Genomic DNA, 27,118 nt, shown 5'->3' with positions numbered 1-27,118 from the left:
TCTTCTGCTGTACTTTCCTCCCACACAATAGACTACTCTGTCTCCAAAATCTGTTCTGACCCACCTTCTGGAGCTTGTTAAATAATAAATAATAAACAATAAATAATAAATAATAAATATTATTTTACAGTGATATATTTTATTATAAAAACAGCAGAAAAAAGATTGTTTGAAAAGGCATTTACTTTGGTGTAAGTTAGATTGCTTGACAATTGAATTTTATTCTATTGCTGACTCATTATCAAATTCTAACCCATTTAACATATCCACTGTTTGTTACTTCCATCTATCTATCTATCTATCTATCTATCTATCTATCTATCTATCTATCTATCTATCTATCTATCTATCTATCTGTCTCTAAATTTCCAAAAGTCTATCATTTATATGTCTTTCTATAAAGAAATAAATTACAGTAGGTAATTTATAGAAAGATTGGTGAGTCTCTTGAAAGATTCACCTTGCTAGTTCTATACTGGCTCTATACAGCAGAAGATTAATGGAGAGTGATTGTACTTTTTAATACACTCTAGTGAAGACTAGTGCAGGCCATAATGTGGTATTTAAAACACAGGCTGCATAGCTGCATTAAATCACCACTTGCAGAATAGCAGAAATAATTTTCTCTATTTGTAAATACAGTTGCTCTTAGAATACCTCCCATTTCCTTTCAAACACTGGTTCACCAATGTCTAATAGACATTGGGACAGTTCTGTATCAAGTTATTAATTCATTTTGACTTTACATAGGAAGACACATTACTTAAGCACATTCACTACAGCATAAAATGAAACATTTATACTTCTTTTGCAAGTTTAATGTGCAGTTTAAGTTAAGCTATCACTTAAATCTCTACTATGCTACAATATGACTTAAGAAGTCTGAATATTCAACAGAATAAGCACACTTTATGCAAGGAATTAATATATTCTGAGGCTAATTCCACTAAATAAAGGGAACACACAGATGTTATATTTTAACACCCATCTTTCTGGAGTCCAGTCTTTTGCAGAATTTTGAGTGGGCAATGGAGAGTGGTGCACCAAGGAATGTTTCCACAGGATAACAGGAAGTCAGGACTCCTGTATGTCTGATAGACTCTAGATTCAGTGTTCTGAAGTGCATTCTCAGTAACTCAAAGTCCAAATTAAGCCAATTAAGGAGACCCCACCTGGAGCACTGGAGTGCTCTGGGGTCCCCAGCACAGAAGCCCTGTTGGAGTCAGTCCAGAAGAGGCCACCAAGATGATCAGAGGGATGGAAAGGATGAGAGAATTGGGATTGTTCAGCATGGAGAAGAACAGGCTTTGGAATGACCTAATTGCAGCCTCCCAGCACCTGAAGGAAGCAAAAAAAAAAAAAAAAAAAAGAAAAAAAAATTGAAGAGGAACTATTTACAAAAATGTGGTGACAGGACAAGGGGTAGTGGATTCAAACTGAAAGAGGGTGGGCTTAGATTACATACAAGGGAGAAATTGTTTACTGTGAGGGTGGTGAGGACTGGAAAAATTGCGGATGCATGAAAAAATTTTGAAAGGAAGCTTTGTGATTTTGAGGAACCTGGTCCAGTGAAAAATATCCTTGTCCATGGCAGGGAAGTTGGAACTTGATGATCCTTAAGATTTCTTCCAATCCGAACCATTCTTGATTCTATGATTCTATGAAATGTATTTTTACACTTCTCTTTGCCAAAATATATATCAAAACCAACAAACTAGCAGAAAAACAACCCTGAATGGATCTGTTGTTTTAGCTTCTGCCATGTAAAAAGTACAATTACTTTTACATGCTCCATAGGACAGATATGAGTGTGGGGAACTGATGCAATGCTGCGTTATATAATTGCTAACAATATTTCCCCAAAATCCATTGAAAAATAATCATCATAAAAAAAGATTACTTTAAGTTGAATGAGGAAAAAAAGAAACTTGAATATGCAGTAGAAAAAGTGGAAGAAGTGCTATCATCTACAAAAAAAAAAATAAAATACATTTCTTTTGTGGTAAATAGCCTTGCAGAATATAGTCTGATTTGAGTGAGAACTTGGGTAAAAATGGAGCCAGAGGCTGTAGAAATACCTTAGTTTGAGTTATTTATATAGTAAATCTCAAGTAATAAAATATTTCTAAAGTATTTTAAAAACAGATAATGGGTAGGTATTAGATAGCAACTTTTAAAATTTCATTTTGACAGCATCTTTTGGTTGTTGATTTCATACCCCTTACTTTTAAAAGGTTCTTTGCTGTATTCTGCAGTTTAAAACAATCCCTGGCAGTTCAAAATTCGTTTATTTTCTTTTCACATGTGAGAAAAAGCACTTCGTTTCCATTTTTCCCATGATCATAAGAAAATAAAAGATGTCTTTTTTTACCCTACAGCATTGAACCAAAGAGATAATACTGCATAATATCCAATTTGCTTTTAAGAAATACAGACAAGTAAAATATTTTTTATTTCTAAAAAGCTCTCTAAAAGCAAAATAAGTCATATGGAAACATCTGTACCCTATTCCTGCCTTATGATTCATCTGTTAAAATCTTCGTGAAATTCATATTCTTCTTGAAAGCCTAGAAGAGTAGTCCTTCTTAAATTAGAAGAAAAGATGGAGTATTTCATTTTGACTAATGAAGTCATGTTTACCAAATGTTCGTTTCTTGTTCCTCATCTCAGAATAATCTATATAAAATACACATCTATGTACAATCAGTGCATAAAATGCCAGACTACAAGACTCAGACTGAGAGGTTTCAAATTCTCCTTTATACACTGCCTGCTTCTGAAAAAATTTTCATACCAGTTTACTCTGTGAAGGTGACATATTAGATTAGTTTATGATGTTCTAAAACCATCTACAGATCACTCAGGATGATCAGAACCTTCCTTTCAAGAAACGATTGCAAATTCACTTCTCATGTCACAAATCATTCCCGCAAATTTGTTATTTAGTTTCCACCTCATCACATCTAACTTTTATATCCTTTGGAACAGTGAAAGTTTTCTCAATTTTTCAGTCAAGGAGCTGAGTTGCAAAGAGAGTAAGTGGCTCAGGCTCTACTACGAGGTAAATCTGTCTTGGCATAATTTCTGTCACTGAGATCAACAGGTATTTGTCAGAGATGTCAAAAATCTTTCTGCACTTGATCCCTGAGAGGGTAAATCAGACACTTCAGAGTTTCCTAGCTTGCTACAAAAATGTTAGAATACCTTAGTATAGAAAATCTGACCTCAAAAGCAATGGAAAAGGGGAAACACATTTTTTTCTGGAAGTCCTGGGCCACACTGTTTTAGCCATTGCTCATCACTTAATCTGAATGAGACTTACAAAGTAAGCAAGATTTTAACAGGGATGCCATTAAGAACAAAGCAAAACAAAAAGGAAGCAGTTTATAAGTTCCTCCTAGAGGCATTAGAGAGTTTACTGGCTTTTATTCAATCTTGAGTCTTTGTATATTTTATTTCTAAGATGGAAAAATGTTGTCCGTGTAATTCAACATCAATACCAAAAAGTAGGCATCAGTCTCAGAGGTTCATTGACAAACTAACATTTTTTCCTATTTCTGAAAATAGAAAAATTGGAAAGATGGTGGATCTTTATGGATCCACAGATCTATTGAGGATTGAGATATGGACCATAAGATTGCTTATGAATTGCTGCCACTGGTGAAGAGGTTTCACTTAAATAAAATGAATTAAATTTATTGCTAATTAGTAATACAACAGAATAGCAAGTAATAAGAACAGAAGTTATTTGTAGGCTTGTACTGTGTATAAGATTCATCTTAATGCTGAACAGTCTTGTATCAAAAACTAGAACAAGAGAAATCCAGAAGATTAACTGAATATATAAATAGTCACCTATTTTACAGATTTTCAGTTAGCTGACATTTATGTAGTTCATTAATGTAAATTTTCCCTGTATATTCTGCTTAACAGACATCTGCTCAGGTTTGCAGGAATTTAATGTCGTAATTAAATGTTTAGTTAATATATCAGGCTACAGGAATGTAAACTTCTCAGAGCTTGAAAAACACCTTTAAATAAACACATTGACCACTTGTTTCAAGAGCACTGTAGATTTATCTTCAGGAGAGAAGTTTATTTTCCAGGGCAAGGCAGGCTTGACAGAATTTGAAGTACTTGTGCACAACCTGGACATATTGCTGTAATATTTCACAGCAATCAAACTTTTTGCTGTTGTGACAGAAATTATTCTTTTGCCAGCAAAGCACTAAGCGAACAACTGGAAAAGGATATTTGGTTTAACAACAAGGTTTAATTGTGCTAAATAGTAAAACAAGACAAATGGTAAACCAGAAGTTTCAATTGCAAAATCATTGTTAGTAAGTCTGTTAGAGAGCTTGTAAACTGTCAAATCAGTAAAATGAAAACCACTCAGCAATTGCAATGATGTAAAACTTAAGACATTTGTAAGTATTAATGCAGTATTAGCAATCATTAGGAGTTTAATCCTAGACACAAAGTACCTGACAGAACTGTAAAGAATACTTAATTGTTTCTTGCTGTTAATGACTTGTCAAATCAGCTATTTTATTAGTTTGATTCCCTAATGCTGTATAGAGGTATCTTAGCATGCAATAGTGCTGTGCTCACACAAGTGCTTTTTGTAGCTAAATACAGCTTTGTTCACGGTCTTCATGAGCCTTGTACAGCTTCAGTAAAACACAGCAGCACAAAATAGAGCAAAAATAAACTATAACAAAATGAGTTTTTACAATGTTTTTAGCCTGAAGTCTGCTCTGCCCCAAGTGAGAAGCTTTATTTATAGTCGGTTTTAAGTAGATTTAGGTTTAGTCAAATAACAGTTATATGGACCAGAGATTGTAACACAAATTAGTGATGCACAAGCACCCCAAAAATTTAAATCCAGAATTAGCTCAATATAAACAACAATAATTAAAAAAAACAGCAAGAACAGCAACAAAACAAACAAACGCCCTCCCCTGCCAAAACCGCAACATTACTCTGAAATACAGCTGAACAAATGCCACTGGATATACTCAATTTGCCTCCAAATGATAAAAATCTTTGAACAGTTCTGTTTGGCCAAGTTAGTTTATTCCTCTGTTTTTCTTGTCATGCTAGCAGAGCTGTAACTTAGTGTTGTGGCACTAAAGCTGATAATCACCAAGATACCTGCTTGTTCTGTGGGATGTATTAGGTAGGAAGAAATAATATCTCTTTCAACATACCACTGCTCTAACTGGAAAAAGCAATTCATAACCTGTTTTAGGAAGAGTTTCAAACCTGTAAAAAATTGATCTTTTGGGGATAGGATTTTCTTTTGATTATTTGTCTTTGTATTTTGAGATGGCAGTGGTATTTGATATTAGAAAGAAGAATTACTCAAGTCAATGGTAGGTGAGATTCATTTGGTCACAAAAGATCCTCTGGAGGCAGTTGCAAAAATTTTGAAAGCATGGCCTCATCAGTATGCCACAGTATCATGGCTCAGGATGCATGCTAATTTAAAAATCAACATTATCTCATGCTGTACTAATGAAGGTGACAAGGGGGTGGGAAGAATAAGCCTGCTTAATATCTAGATTCCACTGACTTAACTGCAATAAATATTTTTACAGTGTACATGCCGGCATCATTTAAAGAATGAATAATTTTGTACAATGCCTGAAATGAAACACCCTAATTCCCAATTTTGCTTCTATATAAGCAAATTTCCCTGAGTATTCTATTTAATCAGGAGACACAAGTTGGGGGTTGATATAGGGGTAGTATTATTGTTGTTAACAACATTTTTGTATATCTCTGCTTGCTTATACCCATATTTATATATCCATAAACCAAATATTTGATTCAAGCTTGGAAAATCAGAATTAATTGTATGCTCCCTATGCTCTTTAGGATATAACACTTCTAAATTTTCAAAGTGTGTTCAATGGCCTTTTTATAATAGTGAACTCTGTAGACTGAAACAGTGAACTGGCAGTATCACAAAAACTGAGAAGAAATAAAAGTAAGGTGTTTCTGCCTTTATTAATAGCTATAATTAACTGCTGAATATTTGTATATATGGAATGTTGCAACCACTTCACAAGTTAGTATTTAGTCAGTTTGTTTCTTACTAGTTCTAATAGAAATGCCATAACTGAATATGTGTGCATGGTTATAAATGTAAACCACTTTATAAAGTAGGATTTAAAAAGCAACATCTAAAACATGTCCTCCGATCTGGACAGCTCAAAACCCCTTATAAGTTCTGGGGAATTATTTATAAGAAATTAGGAGTACTTTAAATCATCCTTGACCTTCCAGAAACCCTCTGAGGAAAAGAAGGGAAGAACCTTTACTTTTTCAGAAGAAAGTAAAGTTTTCTCCATCTTTTCTTCTCTTTTTTTTATTAAATGAAAGAAAAATCTGTTTCAGTTTTGGGCTGGAGAAAATATAAGAACACCCCCAAATTTACTAAAAGTAATTTATAACATATTGCTCATCTTCCTAATTCTCCTATTTTAAATACTTAGTTTTCATTTTTTAATCATAATTCAGTGAAAAAACAGCTAGAAAAAACTACTTTTATCTGATTAACTTTTATATGTAATTTTAATTTTTGTTTCAATTTTAATTTTAACAATTACATCTATCATGTTTTTCAATAAAAATAAACCAGTATAAGTAATGTGATATTAAACATTCAAATTCTACTCACTCAGGTAATTCATCTTCTCTACCAACACTGCAAACAAAACAAGCCTTTTGATTAAGACTACCTCAAATTACAGAAACTTAACATTCAAACTTCATATAGCCCATTATAGAAAGCTGGTGCTGTTAATTGTCTGGCCTATTCCCTAATTAAAGATTGCACTCTCCTCTTTGAACACAAGAATTGCAGCAGCAACAATGATAATGTTTAAAGACTGGCCCTGAAAAGACCTGAAAATCTGTCTGTCCAATAACACAATTTGATATAATACCAATATACTACTACTACTACTACTAATAATAATAATAATAATAATCATCATCATCATCATTCTTCCACATCTGTGTACTGTTTATCATTTCAGTCAGTTTATTCAATAATTACTTTCCTAGCTACATCTACTCACCTTGAAACCCAAATAGTAACTGTTCTTATCTTTCAGTTAAGATACCATTAAAATTTTCAGGGGAAGAAAAGACATCTTTGAAACACCTTGTTCTCTCACTTTTTGCCACATGAAATGTTGAAGTTGAGCATTTACCAATTTTATTAAGGCAGTATTTTCTTTCAGTAACCATATTTTCCCATTTATTTTAATTTGAATGGATATTTGTTTAGAGAGATAATGAGTAAACCACAGAAAAATTGCCTGTTTTACATAACTTAAGGGTACAAAAATCATGTGAATATTCAAAACCAACTCATTTCAGAATTGTTAAGTCTCTGCATGTTAAGTCTCAGTTATTTCATTTTATTCCTTTTTTATTAATTTTGGCCTGTCAGTGCATGTGGGACAGTTTGCTGAATTTCTGTTTTGTAGTGCATGTACAAGAAAAGCTATGAGAAGAAAAAACCATCTATCCAAATGCTATGCAAATGGTTGGGGTAGATAAATAAATATATAGAGTTTTTAAAATAACCTAGTTACAACATGAGGGATTATATCTTAAATTGATACTAAAATATTGGACTAACTTATTTTAGAAATACTTATTTGTATAGATTGAAAAGTCCTTACTGGGCATCTTTGGAAAAATTAGTAGCTAATTGATTGTAACTTGGAGTTAAAAAAGAGACCAGGACTCTGAGAATCCTGAGACTCTCCCATTGCTCTGAGTCTACCTTGTACTTTTTGATACTTAGGTGAATTAAAAATACAGTGACTCTGTTTGGAGGTCTTTGTTGATTCTATCTGCTTTTCTATTCTCTTGATTCTTTACAAGAACAGGAAAATCTTTCCATGTGGACCCAGGTTCTGTGTATTAAAATTATTGTCCTTTGATTAAAAGATCTGAGCAGAAAGAAACTAATATTTTCTACTGTTATGAAATACTGTCTCTTCTCCATTGCATGAGATCGCATTACTGTATTATTTTTCAATCATTGATGTTGAGAAAACTGGTAAATTATTACTATTTATATTTCAAGATACTTCAAGATCTTTGGTAGTATTTTTGACAAGAATATGAAATAAAAAAAAATTTACAGGGACACTGTGTGTGGTAAGAACCATTTATATTTTTATACCAGTAGCAAATATATGTTCTTTATACAAGACGGATAAAGAAATGCAACAGGTTGTCAAAAATGACTGGTAACAGAAAAGGACACTGAAAAGAAAATGTAATAAACTTTATTCCTGAGTTCATGCAGAAGGCAGGTCATCTGATAATGTTCTTTTAGATGTGCTAATGATCTAGTGATAAACACCACCTTGGGGCTCCAGGAATTTATCAACTAATACAAGACATGACTGAGAATATAATCTGTACAGAGGTTTGGCACAGAAAAGGAGAACTAAGACAACTATTACTAGAAATATGCAGTCAAGCTGACTAATTGTACTGATGTTTTAGCTTCCTCATTTTCTATATTTTTTATAAACAATTTATATATTCTATATATTTCTTTCTAAAAATTTATTGACTTTATAATTGTGGTTGCTATTGATGCTGTTGCCTACATGAGGTATTTTGTTTTTAAGAATTCTTTTTAAAGGAAGAGACTGTGTTTTTCTTCACAGTTATAGTTACAGCAGCATACTCGAGTGCTCCTGTGATGTGAATAAATGATCAGTAGGGTATAAAAAGTGAACAATACTATTTGGTACATGTGATAGCTGAGGCAGATGCCATAGATGGTGCCTGATAAATGAATAAGGTGTGGTTGATTTTGTGTAACCTGTATTTTCTGGACTTGGAGTAGGAACAAAGACACATTTGAATTCATCAAAACAAATAGTGGCACATTTTAAAGTATAAGGATTAGCCTTTTGTGAGAGCGTTAGGAATTAATTTTAAAAGTTTTATATGGCAGAATGAGCTACTTCCAAAATGATTGACACAACTGACAGTTCTAATTTTGAAGTATTAAATGTCAAAACACTGAGACCTAGAATGCTTGATAAAAATAATCTTATATAACTTCTGACAATTGCATTTCACATTATTGCTTTAGCCAATATATTGGTGCTCTATCATAATGACAGTCAGAATTCTATTAAAAGTTTGAGAAAGGGTTATTGTTGATGAAGTTGAAGGATTATTCTGATATAACTTGCTTTTACTCTGTCCCAAATGCAAGTTCAATAAATAGCTCTTTATAGATAATCAGTGTTTAGATCAGCCCAAATATAAATCTGATTTATAAGATTAACATCTGAAGAATCATTGATTCAGATTTAATCATGAGAGCTTCAGAACATTTGAAAGGGAGTATTGTTTAAGCCATAATCACATAAAGTTTATGTGGACTTTTGGTGCCCCTTTTATTTCTAAGGTTAAGGCAGTTCAAATGGGCATTTTAAAAATGTTTAGGGTTTACTCTGCACGGAGAGGAAGGAGTGAGGCTAGATATTAAGTGAAGGGTTGTTTATTTATGTGTCTGTCTCCAGCTGTTTTTTGTTCTACAGAAGGATGCAAGGCAGCAGACAGGCACTGAGATAAGTCTATTGACCCTATTATTCTAGTAATTAGAAGCAGTCTAAAATTGTTTTTTCTGGTGTTGAATGCAACTTTGAAAACAAAGATGAAATGGATTTCAAGATTGTCACCAGGAATTTTAATTGGATGATGCTGTTTTGGAAGAGGTGTTTGACTGACTGAAGAGCAAACACCTTTGGGCTAAGACAGCACAAAACAGATTATGTAGGCACTCCTCAGGGATTGTAAAGGATGCTGGAAACAGAATTGAACCAATTTTTCCTTATCCATATGTTAGACTTTGTTAAAAGTTAGTTATAGATACCTCTGCTCATCATGTTAATTTTTGTAAATTCATGTAGGCAGTATACAAAATATAGGTGCATTTTCTTACAAAAAAATAATAATTTAAAAATTTGTAAAAACTTCCCATTGTTTCCAGTCTAGTTAACTCCCATGCTTTAGAGCCATTCTCAGGCTTTACAGCATGGGAAAAATTCCCTTGGTAAGGGATCTTATTTTTTTTCTCAATGTTCTTTACTGCTCAAAATTAATAGCATACAACCTCAGAGTTTGTGGATTTGTCACTTAATTTACCCTTCCTTTTACAATCTGGAAAAAATTATTAGATCAAACAGGCTGATTATCTATCCCTGGTCTCAAAACAAGCGAGCAAGCAAACAAATGAAAAAACAATCTAACTTAAACAAATAGTAAAAAAAATCCTACTAGCTCCCTCCTACATCAAACCCACTAGAAATCAGCCAAACAAATAAATCCCCAAGATGAAGTTCATATCTTAGGAGACATTTCACCAAATTACATTATTTTTCTTAAGCATCATACCATAAGATAGAATTAGTTGAAACCTAAGATTTTTCAGGATGCACAGGTAGCAAAGAGCCTTGCAAAACAAAAGAATGCAATTAATGCAACAACTTTGAACTACAGCACACACATCTTTTTCTTTCTGATTGAAATAGGCATATATCATGTTGAGTAATAGTAATGAAAATGAAATAGCATTTACCTATTATACAAAAATAATATATCTCACTGGTCATTAATTTGGAAAATATATCAATGAAGCAAATATCTTTTAGTCATATCACATCATAGAAGAATTTTGTCTGGGCTTTCCCCAGACAAAGAGGGAAAATCTGTTTCCTCAAAAGCAAATTTTGTTTGTAGATAGGAGGTAAGACTAAAATATTCTAAGGAAGTTACAGAAGATCTTAAAATTATGAGGAATGATTTAAAAGTCAAATTGTCATAATCTGCAATTTAAAATATAATGTGAAAATATAAAGACAGCGTCTTGCTTTGAAAATCCAGGCCAAAACATAGTCACTATCACTTTTAATTGCCTGTAGGAAATCAGGTTTAACTTTCACTCATCAGCTTTCACTCAGCATCGTGTATGAATCCTAAAGCTCTTTTCTGGCCTGTATTACTCATTATCTCTTGATAAATCCCATTAAGTTTCTCCAATAAACTGCAGGCTGCTGTCCACATGAATTCACCTGTGATCTGTGCTGCCCTTTTGCATCCCCGTGCCTCCATGTGACTGTTGGCTAATCACTCACATGTTGATGAAGAAATATACACTGACTGTAAATATTCTTTCATCAGTACCATGATCTATATCCAAACCTCTTCTGTCAATACAGAACTAACAGAAACCTGGGATAGAAGTTAGCAGACAACACTGAAATTAGCAATTCCATGGTTTCATATTGCCTGTGGATTATATGTGTACACGTATTTTCTTTTTACCCAGAACATTTGTAATATGTAATAAACAGGTAGAAAAATCTTCCAATAATTTGGATAACTTCAAGCTTCAAACATTTGTTAGTTTTTTTTTAAACAAAGTTTTTATATTGGAAAACTCAATATTGTATTTAAAACAACCCAAGGGAGAGATTATGTCCAGACAGAACATTTAGTTAGAATAAACCAGCTGGCCAATAATTAGGCCACACATATTTAATACATGAACAGCAGATTATAGTCCTTCCTCTGAATAATGTAAAATTTTAAATCTTGACTTTTTATAGCTAAGCTTGTCACACAGAATAGAGCAGTAGGGACAAGCCCAAAGGTGAAAAGTATACTTTTAAACTAGTATATGGTTTGCTCAAAGTTTCAGATAAACTCTCTGAAACAAATTAACATGTTTAAACCAAATTAACACAAAAACCCCCTTGTTCTTAGAAGCAGACAAAAACAGATTCTTTATCAGAACTCACTCTGAAACTAGTGTGAACTTTTTTATCCAGAGTATTGGTAGTCATAAAACCAGGTAAAATAATTTTCTCATGTTTTACAGCAAGTCAGTAGGCAGATTTACTTCTGATACCTTAGGTCTCCAAATATGGACTCTCTACTTTTTAGGATTTCAGTAGAACATACCAGGTCTTCCCTGACCATTTGTGAACATTCTGCAGACTTTAATTTACAGGACAGGAACACTTCAATAAATGGCTTTGGGCACTGAGTTGCTCTAAGTGCAGGGGGGCATCAATGAATAACCAATTATGTAATAGTATAGTGAATCTCTAAAAGAAAACTGCTGAATTTTTAGCAAAATGTGTGAATTTCTCCACCATGGCTTGGTTTTCAACACAAATTTCTGAAGGGCAAAATGACAGCTTTTGAGCAAAAATAGAATATCCATATGCATCTCTGGGTACTCCTTCATAGAGAGAAAAAGAAAGAACTTGTATATTTGAGAGGTCTAGAGAATAAAACATGTAATACATCACTGCATATTACTTACTCAGAATAGACTTGGGTGTGTAGGTCTTTTTTAGGTTCCCCTAGGATAGCAAAAGTAACTTTGCTTTCAATTAAAGTACTCATAGCTCTTGTGATATGAATATTTATTGAAAGGGTGTGTTTGAATGTTATTTATAAAGCTCTGTCATATATAAGGAAGATGTATCTATGGAGAAAAAGATAGCAGATATCTAGCACTTCCATATGTCTAAGGACTGTGCAAAGCTGTTTAACAAAACTATGTTGAAGTATGTATTTCAATTTCCCATGTTGGAAACCTGCAGGATAGAAAGATGGAATGCACAGAAAGCAAGGTGTATGATAAAACAAACAAATCCACCACCAGAAAACCTCCAGCCACAGATTCCCCCTTCTGTGCATACATTTTGGAGGGTTTTGATCACTTCTAATTTCCATTAAATATTTATATTTCTGTTTTGTTTCAAAAACATCTCAGATATTTGCACTCCATTTTCCAACTCTTCAGCACAGCAGTACTGTCACAGCTGTCAAAATAGATTATTTAACATAAAAAATGCAATACAGAACTTTTCCAATGGTCTCATACCTAGAAAATCATAATTTAGCTATGTTCATAAATTTACTCATTGAGCAATATCTTGCTTTAAAAACTAGCTAGGAACACACTAGGAAAGTGTGTTGATCCTTGTTTTTTCATAATGTTAGAACTGTGCCAAGTCTGACTCCTGCTATATATACAAGTGTGCCATATTTGTAACAAATAATGTTTTAAATCCAGTTCTGGGGTCTGAAGTGACACAGATGAAAATTCAGTTGTCACCCATTTCTTGGGCTAGATTATTCTATTTGCATAAATTGATTAGGGTGAACCAGAAGTAACCACTCAGTTTATCTTGTGAATTGTTATTGAAAGGAAGACTTTAGAAATTTGTTTTATGAATGTTTTGCAATAGCATTTGCAAAGGATTCCAATAGATGGTTATGTTTATCCAAAATTATATTTGGAGATCCTGCTAATTGTAACTAAAATAGTTTTAAATTTTATATTTTTTGATAGAGTGACTGTAGATTAATTCAGAACTTTTTTCCAAGGCAATCCAAATGTCAAAGAGGAAGTTCATATGTATTTAGGACTTTAGGAGGTATATTAGCTGTGCTGTGCAGCAAATATATCTGCAGCTCCATAAACTGTGGGACTTAAATGTCTTGAAGTTTAGCTGCTTTCTCTCAGCTAACCTCAAAGACAAATCCAAGGGGAGACAGAAGCCTCTAGTGGAAGTACACACTCAGAAATTATTTTCCTGTGAACTCCTTGTAGATCTTGTTGTTACTTTTTGAAGGGACAGCAGATCTTCCCATAAAGCTGTTCTTAGAATAAGTGTCTGTGCACCTGTGGAAGATCTCAATATTTACTTGCAGTCTGCAGTCTTACAGAGTACTATGGAGCTGCATAAGGCTGTGAAAAATGTCTGTGTGGATTCTAAAATACCTAACAAGTAAAAAATCAATTGTGTTTACAAGGACATTTCACTTGAAAAGTTCAAAAAGAGAATTCTTTTACAATGAAGTATTTTGAATTTTAATACATGATTTGTCATAAATTCTTTCACTTGAACATTGCATGTTTCTTCATTATGTTAATAAAAGAACCAAACACTAGCAATTTTTGGAGAATCTTGTGAGTGTTAAAGGCAGCAATTTTCTGCAGGATAGGGTAGCAAGGGATGAATTTGAACAAGCAACTTGAGATGTCACTAACTGCAGGCCACAGAACACAATTTAATCTCTGGAGATTTTTTTCTAGTCTGTAAATGCAACCTCAGCCTTAATTGTGTTGTAATTAACTTTTGTATTTTGCTTTTCTTAGTCGTGTATTTCAAAATCTGATACAGCCTTTAAAAATATTTTACTTTTGGTAAAAATCAGCCTTCTAATAGTAAACCTATGCAAAATAAGAATATGTTTGTTTTGCTGATGTGTATTAGATGAAAACTGAAAATAGCTACTCAATTTTGCAAAAAAATATCAAATGTTTATAGCAAAGAAAAATCCAATTTATCTGGTGATATGTATATGAAAGATGAATGATTCTGTGTCCTGTAGGTGCTGTGGTTTGTTGAATCATACCTCTGCACTAAAAAAGGACATTTTCTTTGGACATCATTAAATACATGGTTTTGTAAACACCTACAGAGAGGTGAGCCTGTCTAAAAAACTTGTCTTTGGAAAGATAGGCCAATTCATAATAAAGAACAGGTGTCTGAACTATAGCTCCCCACAAAATGCTATCACACCTCAAGAAGTAAACCTTTTTCTCAAAGGAACCAAAATTGAATTACTTTGAGATTTAATTTAGGAGGCACCATGAATTTGAAAGGGAAAAAAAAAGTCCTTCAGATGAGTTCTTGTCATCATTAGTTGAAGAAGAAACATTGCTACCTATTTTTTAGAGGCCTCCATTTTCTACCTATTTTATAAAATACTAGAAAATTAGGTATTTTGAAATATTTCTATATAAAGTAATGGTTTTATATGTAAAATGGACAGAGGACAGAAGAGAAGTCATGAAGGTTTAAATTTCGAGGAGGTTTAAATTATGTTAACTAAGCCAGTTTATTCAGCTGTAATGTAGAATTGGGATACTGGAAGGCTAAACTCTAGGAAAAGTGTTTTGATACACAGTCAGTTTTTCACTTTCCTTTCAGGTATATGTTCTGAAGCAAGAACGATTTTCAGGTTTGATTTATGGAGTCCTGTCCTAATGTAGTGCTTGAAGAATAAACATGAGCATTATAATGCAAATAAAACACTTGAAACCCATATACCTAGATTTTGGATCACTCAGATATTTTTTTAAACTAGAAATTACAGTAAACCCAGACAGATGAGTGCACTCACCATTAATGTATTCATAAATATTAAATTATATCATGCTTAAGCACATCACAGAAAGTCTTCTTGTAGTCATGGATAAGATCCTTTCCTGAGAGACAGTAGCTCATTCAAGCATCTGTGAGCAAGGCAATATTTTTAACCTGTCTCCTGCAACCCATATAATCTTATTTAGCAGAAAGGCTGTTGGGTTCAGTACTTATTCCCATGGTGGCTTTCCAAAGCTCAACACAGCAGACATTCAGAGGGAAGATTAATAGCCTGTGAGCTTGAGACAGGCATGGGAAATATCTATTTTATGGTGCTCAAAAAACCTTGCAGAAGTGGTAGGCAGCTAATTCTTTGGTGGTGTCAAGTCAAACAGATGTGGGGATTCTACTGGCCAAAAGCAGTTTTAAACATGCAGACTGGGGTCATGGCATCTACCTGCTTGTTTAGAGCCATAAAGATTTCATACATTCTTTTCCATTCTAACTAATTTTTAAAATGTGAAATAATATTGAACAATTAAACTCCTGTAACAAAGACTGTATTTCAATCAGAATGATAGAGGTTTTGTCCATAATTTAGCAGAATTTTTTGTTAATGCCTCAGAAGAGAGATCATGACCCATAATCCTACTCACTGTGTCTCGTGTGTCTTGTTCAGTTCTGTCTGAGAAACTGGCAGAAGCTCTATTATTGTACATATTATAAACTGTGGGAGAAAATAAGCACTGTATTACTTATCTATAAGTTTAATAGAGGACGAAAATAGCAGATGTGGATAGAGATGTTAAAATCCTCTATGTACTTTTTCTCAAAGGCTCAATGATTGATCTCCTTGAATATGGAAAAATATATTGTTTGTGAAAGGTGTATAATGTCAGCCAGCCTTTGAGACCTGAAGAGCTGCCAGAGTTGTTACAAGCATTTTCTGTCTCATGAAAACAGTGACAATTTTCTTGATAGGGTAGGGTTTTTCATCTGAACAAGGTGACACCTTACATTGTGGCCCCATACTTCAGATGCTATCCTCTGCCATTAGGCATAAGGATCAGTCATTCATCTATTTGATACTGACAACTTTGCAATGCTAAAAATAGTTTGAAGGGCTAGGACATAAAATTCCTGTATGTCTGGGCTCACCACATAATCACCTTCCTAATATGCTTAAAAAAAACCCACAGCCCTAAGGAGGAGTCAGAAAACTAACAGGAAATCACAGGTATCAGTTGCATACTAAACATAGCCTGGGAGATCCCCCCTCAATAATAACAGATTAAGAGCAAAGGAGATACTTTTTATTAGGAGATAATGGATGTTAATTGTCCTTTTCTTTGCTGGAGTCAGTTGGAGACTGAAAGTTCTAAAGTAGGTCCTATTGATTCCTTGTCTTCATGAGGACTTCACAATAGCAGTCAGGGTCAGTGACAATTATGTCTAGGCTTAATTCCTTAATCAGTTGTATCCCTGCAGTCTAAATTAATGAGTAAGATGAGTGGCGTGAGATCCCGGTGTTCTTTCAAGTGTTTCATTTCACTGCTTGTGGTGTGAAGAGATTTGATACCTCAGGGTGTAGAGTTATGCTTCTCAGAGACCACGTGACAAGTCCTGCTGTTTTTCATGATTATATGTATTTGATTTCAGGGTTTTTTTTGAGTTTTACTGAATACTGAAGGGCAGCCTGCAATAGACAATCATTTGGTTCTTCTAACCTCAAGGGGTTGTTTTCTTCTTGAATTTTTTAAAGATATGTTTGTATTCTGATTCTAAATATCTTGCAGAAATTTTTGTCTGGGTCAGGCCTCTTAAACTAATGCAACATGGTTGCCAAGACTATTTCTAATTCCACTTTCTGTGCAATAAGTCAAGTTTTTTTGCTACTACTGCTATGTACAGGCAGAGTCTATACCAAATGAGCGTGGTCTGTTTTCATTGAAGTACAGCTGAAAGGCAGTAAAAATGTGTTAGTATTGCACTATTTATCCAACAGTGTTTTTACTGTTTTCTCACATCTACGAAGCTGAAGCATAGTTTAGAAGACAATGACCCAAGGAAAGGAGGGCCATTACCAGTGGTTAAGACTTTATGCCAAAAGGTACAATAAAATAAATATAATAAAACCACAGATTTTTCTCATGCTTAGGCAGAGATGCACCCTACAATCTACATGCAATAACATTGTAGAATCTATGTCATAAATGACTATAGAAGGACTTCTTTTCTGCATTATTTTCAAAGGCAGAATCATAACTACTTTACTTTTAATGCAACACCTGTTAAATGCCCTTCTGTAAGCTCAGAAATCCAGCAAATCCCTTTCTATAAAAATTAATGAGGAAATTTCTGATCATTTTGCAAATCAAGTAAAATATTTTTTCTTTCCCAGAGTTTGTCTCCTAGGTCATTGTTCCAGTGGGCCTCCTGCCTATCAGCACATTCACTAAGAGCACCAGACAGAAGAGTAGAATTTTGAAACCAAAATAAAACACAGGAGAAAGAATGTACTTCTCTATCTTTCTTCTAGCACACAATATAAAATATTTATGGTGCTGGAATATATTTACTGCATATGTGCTACTCACTGCCTCAGTTCAAAATTCGGTATAGCAGCACACTTCACAGGCTCACTCTGATTTTTAGTCAGTGAGAACTTTGCCATCACTTTTTGGAATACAGACACGTGAAACATTCTGAAGGGTCTCTGAATTTAGTGTAAGTACTCAAGTCTTGCACTCCATACCTAAGTATTTAATTACATACATTACTATATTCGTCCTTTATTGAAAAAGAAATTGCTGCTTTGCACATCACAAGAATTTAGTCACAAAAATTAATTCATGGAAACAAGGTAGCTGACTGGAGAAGTTGTGTTTGCTAGCTGTAACAATGAAGGTACAAAACAAATCCCTTGTGCCCAGATATTCAAAATACTTAGATTCTGCAACTACTGAATTTTTTGAGAGGAGCTAAGACTTTAAATACCAAGACACTGGGTTTTGGTCTTTGTACTCTAAAGGAAAACTCAATTTGCAATAACAGATATTTTCAGCAGCCCTAAAACACCTGTATGTAGGGTGTTTTATGAGAGAATCCAGTTTTTCTCAAAATAAAACAAAGCTCTTTGTTGATTATATAAATTTATACAGTATTTACTGAGGTTACCAAACAAGTCATAAGGGCAGGAATTCATCTGAAGTGTTGGCACTTAGTTGTTACTAATTTGTGACATAAATTTAGCTATATAAATTGAGTTGTTAGCTAGATCTTACATGTTTTGACTGTAAAATTTCCCAGAGATTAAATTTGTCTGAGTTTTTAACAAAAAATTGTGCAATAAACCTGTAATGAGAATATATTAACTGTTAAATCACAGTTCTGATTGTAACAGGACTCAGATCTTCTGATTTTTTTTATGTTATTGGCCATGAGTAAACAACAATAAATGAAGTTAAAATTACACATAAATGAAATCCAAGGACTTAGAATATGGATGTAGGCATCTACATCTGCTTCTCTGGTGTTCTCTGTCCACTAGCATTTTAATTTAGTGGTTAACTCCTTTTTTGGATGTGAAAATGCCTGTGAATTTTCAGTGCTTTTTGCACCAGGACTGCACCCAGGATCCTCCAACTTTGGGACACAGCATCTGAAGGTCTCAGTTTGTTAACAGGGTTTGCCAATTAATTTGGTTCATGCCAGCACAATGAGGGCCCTGTAAATATTTACACATTTCTGTGGATTAAATAATGGCAGCTTACACAAGTAGAGGCAGTTAGTTCTTTTGTACCATAACATGGGGGATATGTAAGGAACAAACATGTTTGTCTAGCAATGTCTTCTGCTTACAGTAACTGGGTAGGATATTTGCAAAACCCCACAGGATTCAGGAACTAACAGTTGAGACAAAATTAGTTGCAACACCAGTGTGACTATAGAAAATCATAGTGACCATAACTGTGTTTGTAAGAGCACTGGAGGATTCAGTACCTGCTTTGGATAAGACAGCCCAGATATTTAATTGTATTGTCATGGTGGAAATTCTCTGTCATGTGGGCTTAACAAACACCTAATTGGCGTTGACATAAACTCTGTGCTAAAGAAGTTTTAGTCACAGCCTATTCTAGGATGATTTATGATTTGATACAAAAAATGTAACTTCCACTTCTTGTGTACTTCACTTTCAAGGCTGACCATCAAGGTTTTAGATTTTCATACGAAATACAGAGCATTACAAGTGAGACATGGATTTGAATGTAGTGTAAAATTTATAGGTACATCAAGAAATGCAAATCATAGAATGATCAAATGTTCTGGGTTGGAATGGAGATTAAAAATCATCTAGTTCCAGCCCCTGTGGCATGGATAGGGTCACCTTCCAGAAGATCAGGTTAATCAAAATCCCCAAAGAACCTTGCCTTGAAAAATTCTAGAGATAGGGCATCCACAAATTCCCTAGGTAACCTTTTTCAGTGCCTCACCATTCTCACAGTAAAGAATATTTTTATAATATCTAATCTAACTCTACCCATGGACATGCTGAAAAAATTGACAGTGTTATCAGTTTAAAGATATGTGTTTTCAGTAAGACTTGGAAAGTGTTAACTATCATAACTTCTGTCTATGAAAGAGAGGGGGTTACCGTATTTTCAAATTAGAAAATATTTCAAGTTTCACAATAAAAAAATGGAACAAATAGCCATTTTAAAAGGTACCTAAAATTAATTTTCTTAACACAAAATCAAATCAAAATGATCCAGAATTGATTTTGAGAGAACTCGCATTTTGTGACCACTGTGGTAAAACTCATCGAAAGAACAACTTGATTTGAAGCTGTGATAAAGTTCCCTGCAGTGCTTCTACATTTATATTCATGAAGATGCCATTAAGAATCAAAATTTATTCAAAGTGCCAGCAGTCCTTTAAGAATGTCTCATGCTAAACATGAAATAATTAAGAAGGTCTGAGCTTTCCCACAAAGATTTTTCATTTTCATTAATTCAGGAAATATTTCCAGGCTTTTTTTCCAGGGATACAAAATATAATCAAATAAAGAAAGTAGTTTACTGAAAACTACATTCATGGTGAATAAGAGTGATATTTTCTAGACCAGTTTGAATACAAGTTACTACAATTTAAGGTTGTTATAGACATCTCTGTTAGAGATGTATCACTTGTGTGCACTACATTACTAAAGTATAGTTTACAATCCCAGAATACTGTGAAGAAGTGAGCAGCAAATAGAAAAAAATTCAGGGAAAGTTGGGCAACTTCAGGGTCACTAATGACTCTGTTAGTTTTTGAAAATGCTTCATTTTGCTTTCTCCACACTAGAGGAATTCCTGCCTTCTCTAGGTGTACTGGTACATGGTTCTTTTACTTTTCCCAGTTTCTGTTGTTTCTTCAGTTATCACTCTGTAGTAGATTTACTGTTTAAACTTCCCAGTGCAGTATAGTCTACATAAATCTCTGTGGAGCAGCCTGAAAGATCTCTCCACCAAGCCATTACTTTAGCTGCCAGCAAGCTGGCATAAGTGATGGCTGGAGGTGGAATATGTTACAAACTTATCTAGCCCAAAGGAGTAGCCATTTCAACCCCAAGCATTCATTTTAAATTTTTCTAGAAAAAGAAGGGCATCTTGGAGGGAACAGCAGCTTGCTCAGACTAACCCTGCCTGAGGACAAGGTTTGGACCAGGAGATCTGGGAGGTCCCTGCCAACCTCAGACACTCTGTCTCTGTAACATGGAAATCTTGTGGTTCAGTGGTGGATCAGCTTATGAATTTAGATGTTTCATTAACACACTTGAATATAATTTCAGAAAAGTTATTAAACACAGAAAAGCCTGGCTAAAGGACAAAGCATTTTAGGTAATAATAGTGAAAACCTGCATTGTTTTTTAACTAGCTCCTCATAGAAGAATGGAAAGAGTTTGGTTTTTTTTCTGGAAAGAAACATACTGGATTTTTTATTTAGTGGGCTTGGCCTTTTTTTTTTTTTCCTTTCAAGTGCAATGAATTCTCCATTTCTTTTCACAGAACTCCTTCAAAATTTATTAATAATAAATTTGATGTATTAAATTATTAGAAAATCTTTTTAGAGCCATAGACAGCTCATTTTTAATCATTTTTTTCCCAACTCTGATACATTTCTGAATTGCACTCATGGCTCTGAACAGGAAATCTACCCACTGAGATTTTAGTATATTTATTAAATAGGGCATTTCAGATGCAATAATTTAAATTAATCTTGTTGTGGGGTTTTTTTTTTAGTTTCTGGGTGGTTGTGAGACATATCCAAAACCATGCTCTGTAGAAGAAAATGAACAAAACTCACATATAAAATAAGAGATGCAGCACATTGAGTATAATGAGACCTTCCTGCAATAAATCTGTTGTTTACACTCTATTGTCACTGGAGTTGATGCAAAGATGCCTGTGCAGTGCAGTGGCATCTAAAAATTTTCTAACTTGAAGGTCATAACCACGGAGAAATCATCAGATTTATTTCTGCAGCAGAACTCTCTACTTCCAAGACACTGTTTTGAGGCAAAACTGGATGTATCATCTTTTCCCCAAACTTTTTTTCCCACTGCCTTGTATGCTTAAAATCTCTGCTGCTGTTATTTTGTAGGATATTTTCATTCATTACTTAGAGCATCTGTAAAGAAGGATCCACAGATATTTTAATAAAGTATAATATTTTAGTTTAGCATCATAATTTTATTCAATGCATGAGCTTTAATTTCTATCTTGTATTACTATCTTGATTTCAAAGCAAAAACAGAGTTCTTATGGAAAACTTAAATAAACCCCTGAAATGTCTGTTCTCCACAGAGGCCATCATGTTCAATTTAAATTTCAAATCCCTGTACATTGTAGTCAGATTTATGTATACTATATAAATATAAAATTTGCATTTAAAAATTACGTTTAATCATTTTTTAGCATTTACAAAAGGAAAACATAATTTTTAATTAATTACATATTTTAAAATAATTTCCCAAAGAAAGTTCTTACTTGCTAAATATAGGCAGAAAAAAACTAGTAATGCCAACCTCACTTTTCTACTGGTTAAAGAAGTAATTGTTTTGACAAGTTAAGAAGAACTCATGTCTTCATCAGAGTGTGAAAAATGCTTTGTTAGGGAGAATCACAGACCTAATGAGAAAATAACTGTATGGGACATGAGAACTGGCATCTAAAACACTTTAGTATATGTTTAGTATATGTTTTATGCAGTGCAGATAAATTAATGATTAGAGAACTTCCTTAGAAGTGCTTGCACTGTTAAGATAAGTAAAAATTTGACTCTCATTAATTTTCTTCCCAGCTTCTGCTATAACTGCAAGGCATTTATCACAACATTTCTCTCTCCCTCCCTCCTTTTTCTCTGTGTATCCTTGTCTTACAGCACACCTGGGAGATAGTACATACCAGCAGATCCCTCACTTGCAGAAATGCTTGGTTCTCTGCTCTTCACTTCCTTACTTACTGAACAAGATTTCCAAACCATAAATTACCCTTGGAAAATAAATCAGAAGGGTTATGAACTGCTATGAACAGATGTTTGAAAGGCATTGCTACAAGCTCCATATGCAATTCAGATGGAGTAAATAATCTGGGGCTTCTTCCTCCTTTGCCACCTCGATGAGCCTGCCTTCACATATCCTGACAGAAAACTAATGAGTAGTAAATTCAAATTATGTGTCAGGCCAATCACTTATACAAAACTGCCAGCTTCATGCAGAAAATGTTAGAATGGTAAGTATTCAAATAAATATTTAAATAGTAAATATTTATAGAGGTCAGTTTTTGAAGTGTGAAAATGATCCAAAGTGTTTACATCTGGCTATAAACATTGGGTAGCACCATTTAAAGCTAGGTTCCAACATACCCTATTAAAAAGGAACATCATAAAGTAAATGTGTAATAAATCCCTCTAATGTATTAGGGTACACCTTCTAAATACTACCATAATTGTTTGGCATATTCTTGGCTGTGAATACATGCTTATACAAATTCTAACAGTGGCTCACTGAGACAAGTTTTCAAGAAAATTCAGAAGGAGTAAATACTATGATGAAAAAATAAATCTTAAGGTTTCTTTCATTAAATGGCCTCATAAACTGTGGACCAGAAATCTTGTTGACTTGGGAGTTTTGAGGTCTGAATTTGTCTGTGAGAAATGTATTTTTAAGCAAGTGTCACAGCAAGGGGATCTTCAAAGACTGCTGCTAATAAAAGATATGATCCTTACCCCCTTCAAAATATTAAAATAACCCATGGGTTTCCTTTTTTTTTCCTTTTTAGCAGAAAAGTCATCTTCATATATACTGAAAGACTAATTATTAAACTCACATAACTTTTCTATCAACGAGATCCATTTATTCACTTTTATTCTTTTATTTTTTCACCTTACCTCAGCATTATTATCCTGACAAAACCACAAACAAAAAAACCCCAAAAAAACTCCAACCAACCAATCAAAAAAAGCAAAAACCCTAAACAAAAATCCCACCCAACAAAAAAAAGAAAACTACAAAAAAAATCCAACCTAAAAAAACACTGAAGTTTTTCATAGACTCCTTCCCTTTAATACTTAATGCTGTGCTGAAGTGAAAGTATTTTTTCAAGTTTTTCTTTGTCTATGGAAGATTTTTGCTATTATGCTCCATGCCAGTACAAAGGAAGTTTCCACTTCTTTGCTGCAATGGGAGGCATAACCCCAAGTTACTCCTCGAGCATAGGCTGGCCTGTGGGAGAGCAGCTCTGCAGAGGAAGATTTTGCATGTGGTTAATGGCAAATTGATTGTGGCCCAGGGGCTCCTTGGGGCCAGGAGTGCCAATGGGATCCTGGTGTGCATCAGGAAGAGTGGCCAGGAGGTTTTTTGTTTTGTTTCATTTCATTTTGTCTGCGAAAAGCTAAAAGGAAAAACACATGTTCTTAATTATGTTAATTTTGCAACAGCTCTGACCTGAGCATTTCAAAAGGAAAGAAGAAGAGGACATTTTGAAGAAACAGTACAAATCTTTAGTACAACTAAATCACACATGGTTATCTTGGGACACAACAGAATTATTTTGATCTGTCAACAGAAATAATGGACCTTTACAATTGTAATAATAAAATAAGAGGTAGAAGGTTTTTACATAGTAATGTCATTCTGAGACAATAATTTAAAAAAAAATAATATCATGGTTTAAGGGAAAGACCATACATTACTTGACTTATACCACAGTGTAATGAACAAAAAGGCTTGGGGAATAGGCTGTTTAAAAAGTTAAAGCAATTAAAAAAGAATCCCTAGAAATGCAGTAAAATAATCAACACCATCTGTGTGATTCTAACAGTGAAGAACAGCCAATAAATCAGTCATTGGGATAAAGGAAATGACCCAGTCTTCTGAGAAAATCCAGTGAACAAGAGGCATTATTAGCCAATATGGTGAATCTTTCTCTTTGCCCTAATATCTAGCTTGTGTCAATAGCATTTAATATGTTCTAACAGCCATTTCTGAAAACTGGTTGTGAGAAGCAAGTTTATCAGGTGACAAGAAACAAACGTACTAAGAAAATGGTTTTTCCTGTGGTTGCCTTGTTAGTGTCATACACTTAAATGATGCCTTTTCAAAACAGGTTTTCCCTGACACACTGAGACAGAAATTCCTGATGTTTTGTCAGATTTTATTTAATAAAAATAGCACAACTTGTTACCACAGATAAAAAAATTCATAAAGCAAAAGAGTAATTAAAAAGAGAAGAGCAAGTTGCCAAGGATGATAGAACTTAAGATATTTAATATCAGATGGTAAAGTTTATAAAGAAGCCTTCAGGATTTTGGAGAAGAAATGCCTCTTGATTCTCTAGCAGAATTAGGTTTCTCATCCTCACATAGACACAAGATGTTATTGTATTTACAAAAAGCAAAAAAAAACCTCTACCCTTATTAATTCTTGATCCCAGAGGCTCGGGTTACAAGGAAATTAATTTTCAGAAGACAGTGACACTGAAACTTAAGACTACACAATTCAAGTGAGTAATATTTTAATGTCTTATACACAACTGAAAGTACCCCAATGCATCAGGATAGAACTTTCTTTGTGTGAATCATAGTGAATCACTATGGCAATTACAAATTAGGAAAGATGATTTTTAACCAGCTTTTTGACACATATGTAAACAGCTTTTGCTTGCAAGACACAGGGACACTAAACATGAGTGAAAACTCTCAAGGTACTCTCTCCAGTTTTGTTCTATATATTCAAAACAGCAGAATGGATCTGAGAGAACAGGAGATACAAAGAGGAAAGTGCACACTGCACACATTTAGCAGGTCTAAAAGGAATGACACAGTTCCTTTTAGGAAAAAAGAGCCATACCAGTGAGAAGAGAAGCTGCCTCATTCCAGTGGTTTTGGATGCAGCGTTCCAGAGAAGGGGCTGTTCTGTATGTCAGCTGTGAAGCACTTCTGTTCTGGTATAGTTATGCAGGTTTATTATAGCTGAGGCTTTCCTTTGGTGTCCTCTACCTGAGATTCTCTAGTTGGCAAAGCCTCTAAATACCATGAGCAAACATTTATTCAAAATTATTTGTATTCTTAAATGAAACACCAGCACATGCACCAGATCTAAAGGCCCTCTCTAACAGAAGTCTGCTGTTCTTGTAGACTGAATGAGCAATTCTATGTTGTATACTAGCCCTTCCTCGGTACATAAGAAATCCATGTTATTGTCCTATATTTTTAAAAGTTCCAACAGCTGCCTTAACTAATTTGATAGTAACTAAAAGAAAAAAGACATCTTTGAGGATAATAAGCAAATTTGGAAACACCACATAAGCCTGAACTATTTTGCAAACTAAATGTCATTCACTGAAGAAAGAAATTACCATATCAAACAATTTCCCAGGACCTCAGATCAGGAACTAAACTGCAAAAGGTGGCAGGGTATGACAGTGGGCCATAGAACATAATTTTCAAGAAAATCCTGCTGCTCTTTCTTAAATAACAAGTTTCTGGAATGCTCAGTTAGAAATAATGTTTTATTAGAAATTTAATATTAGTACATGGACGTTTTGCTGTATTAGTGTCGAAGTGTCAATCCCCCAAATTCATCAGCATGGATTAATGACACAGAAGGTAAATTCTACCATCAGAAGCTGAATTGCCAATAGTTCAGTTTTCCATATATATGGTGAATTATTTTTTCATCTAAAGGGACATTAATTTGCAAATCTTTCTCTTACACAAATGCTGTCTGCTAAGATATTTTAAATTTACCAAACCTTATTCAAACAAGAACTATGTTTTAAAAAGCTGTTTAAAAACTGAATTGCTTTTACATTTCTAAAATAACATTTTTCATACACATACACTATTGTTACTCAATTCTGCTCTTTGTGATGATTCTGTCATTTCTCTTGAGCCACACTCTGATATCAGAAAGAGCTTGTCACATTTCATGAAACAGATATGGTGAAAATCATAGACAAAAAGCTAAGAAGAAAGTGTAAAGCCAGAAAAGAACAGGAAGAAATATGGATTAATATTGCCTAATTTACAAACAGGATATTAAATAACTGGAACATATCAATTACCTTTAAAAATGACTCTGTTTCTATGTGCAGCTAAGAACAGTCCAGAGACTTCACCAGGATTTACTTCCTATATTTATGTCTCTGAATTTCACATGCAGGGTTCACAAAGAAACAAAGAGACTTTTTAAATACCTCAATATTATTTTACTTTGCTAGAGTCAAAAACAATATGCCCTAATATTTGATGTACCAATCACTTCAATCACTTATCTTGCTGATATTTTATTTATTTGAAGATGTTTTGTTATGTCCAATTAAAACATTTTCAACATGTTATGTTTA

This window comes from Erithacus rubecula, assembly GCF_903797595.1.
Source record: "Erithacus rubecula genome assembly, contig: SUPER_Z_unloc_5, whole genome shotgun sequence".
Classification (NCBI taxonomy): domain Eukaryota; kingdom Metazoa; phylum Chordata; class Aves; order Passeriformes; family Muscicapidae; genus Erithacus; species Erithacus rubecula.
This window is presented reverse-complemented; position numbering follows the sequence as displayed.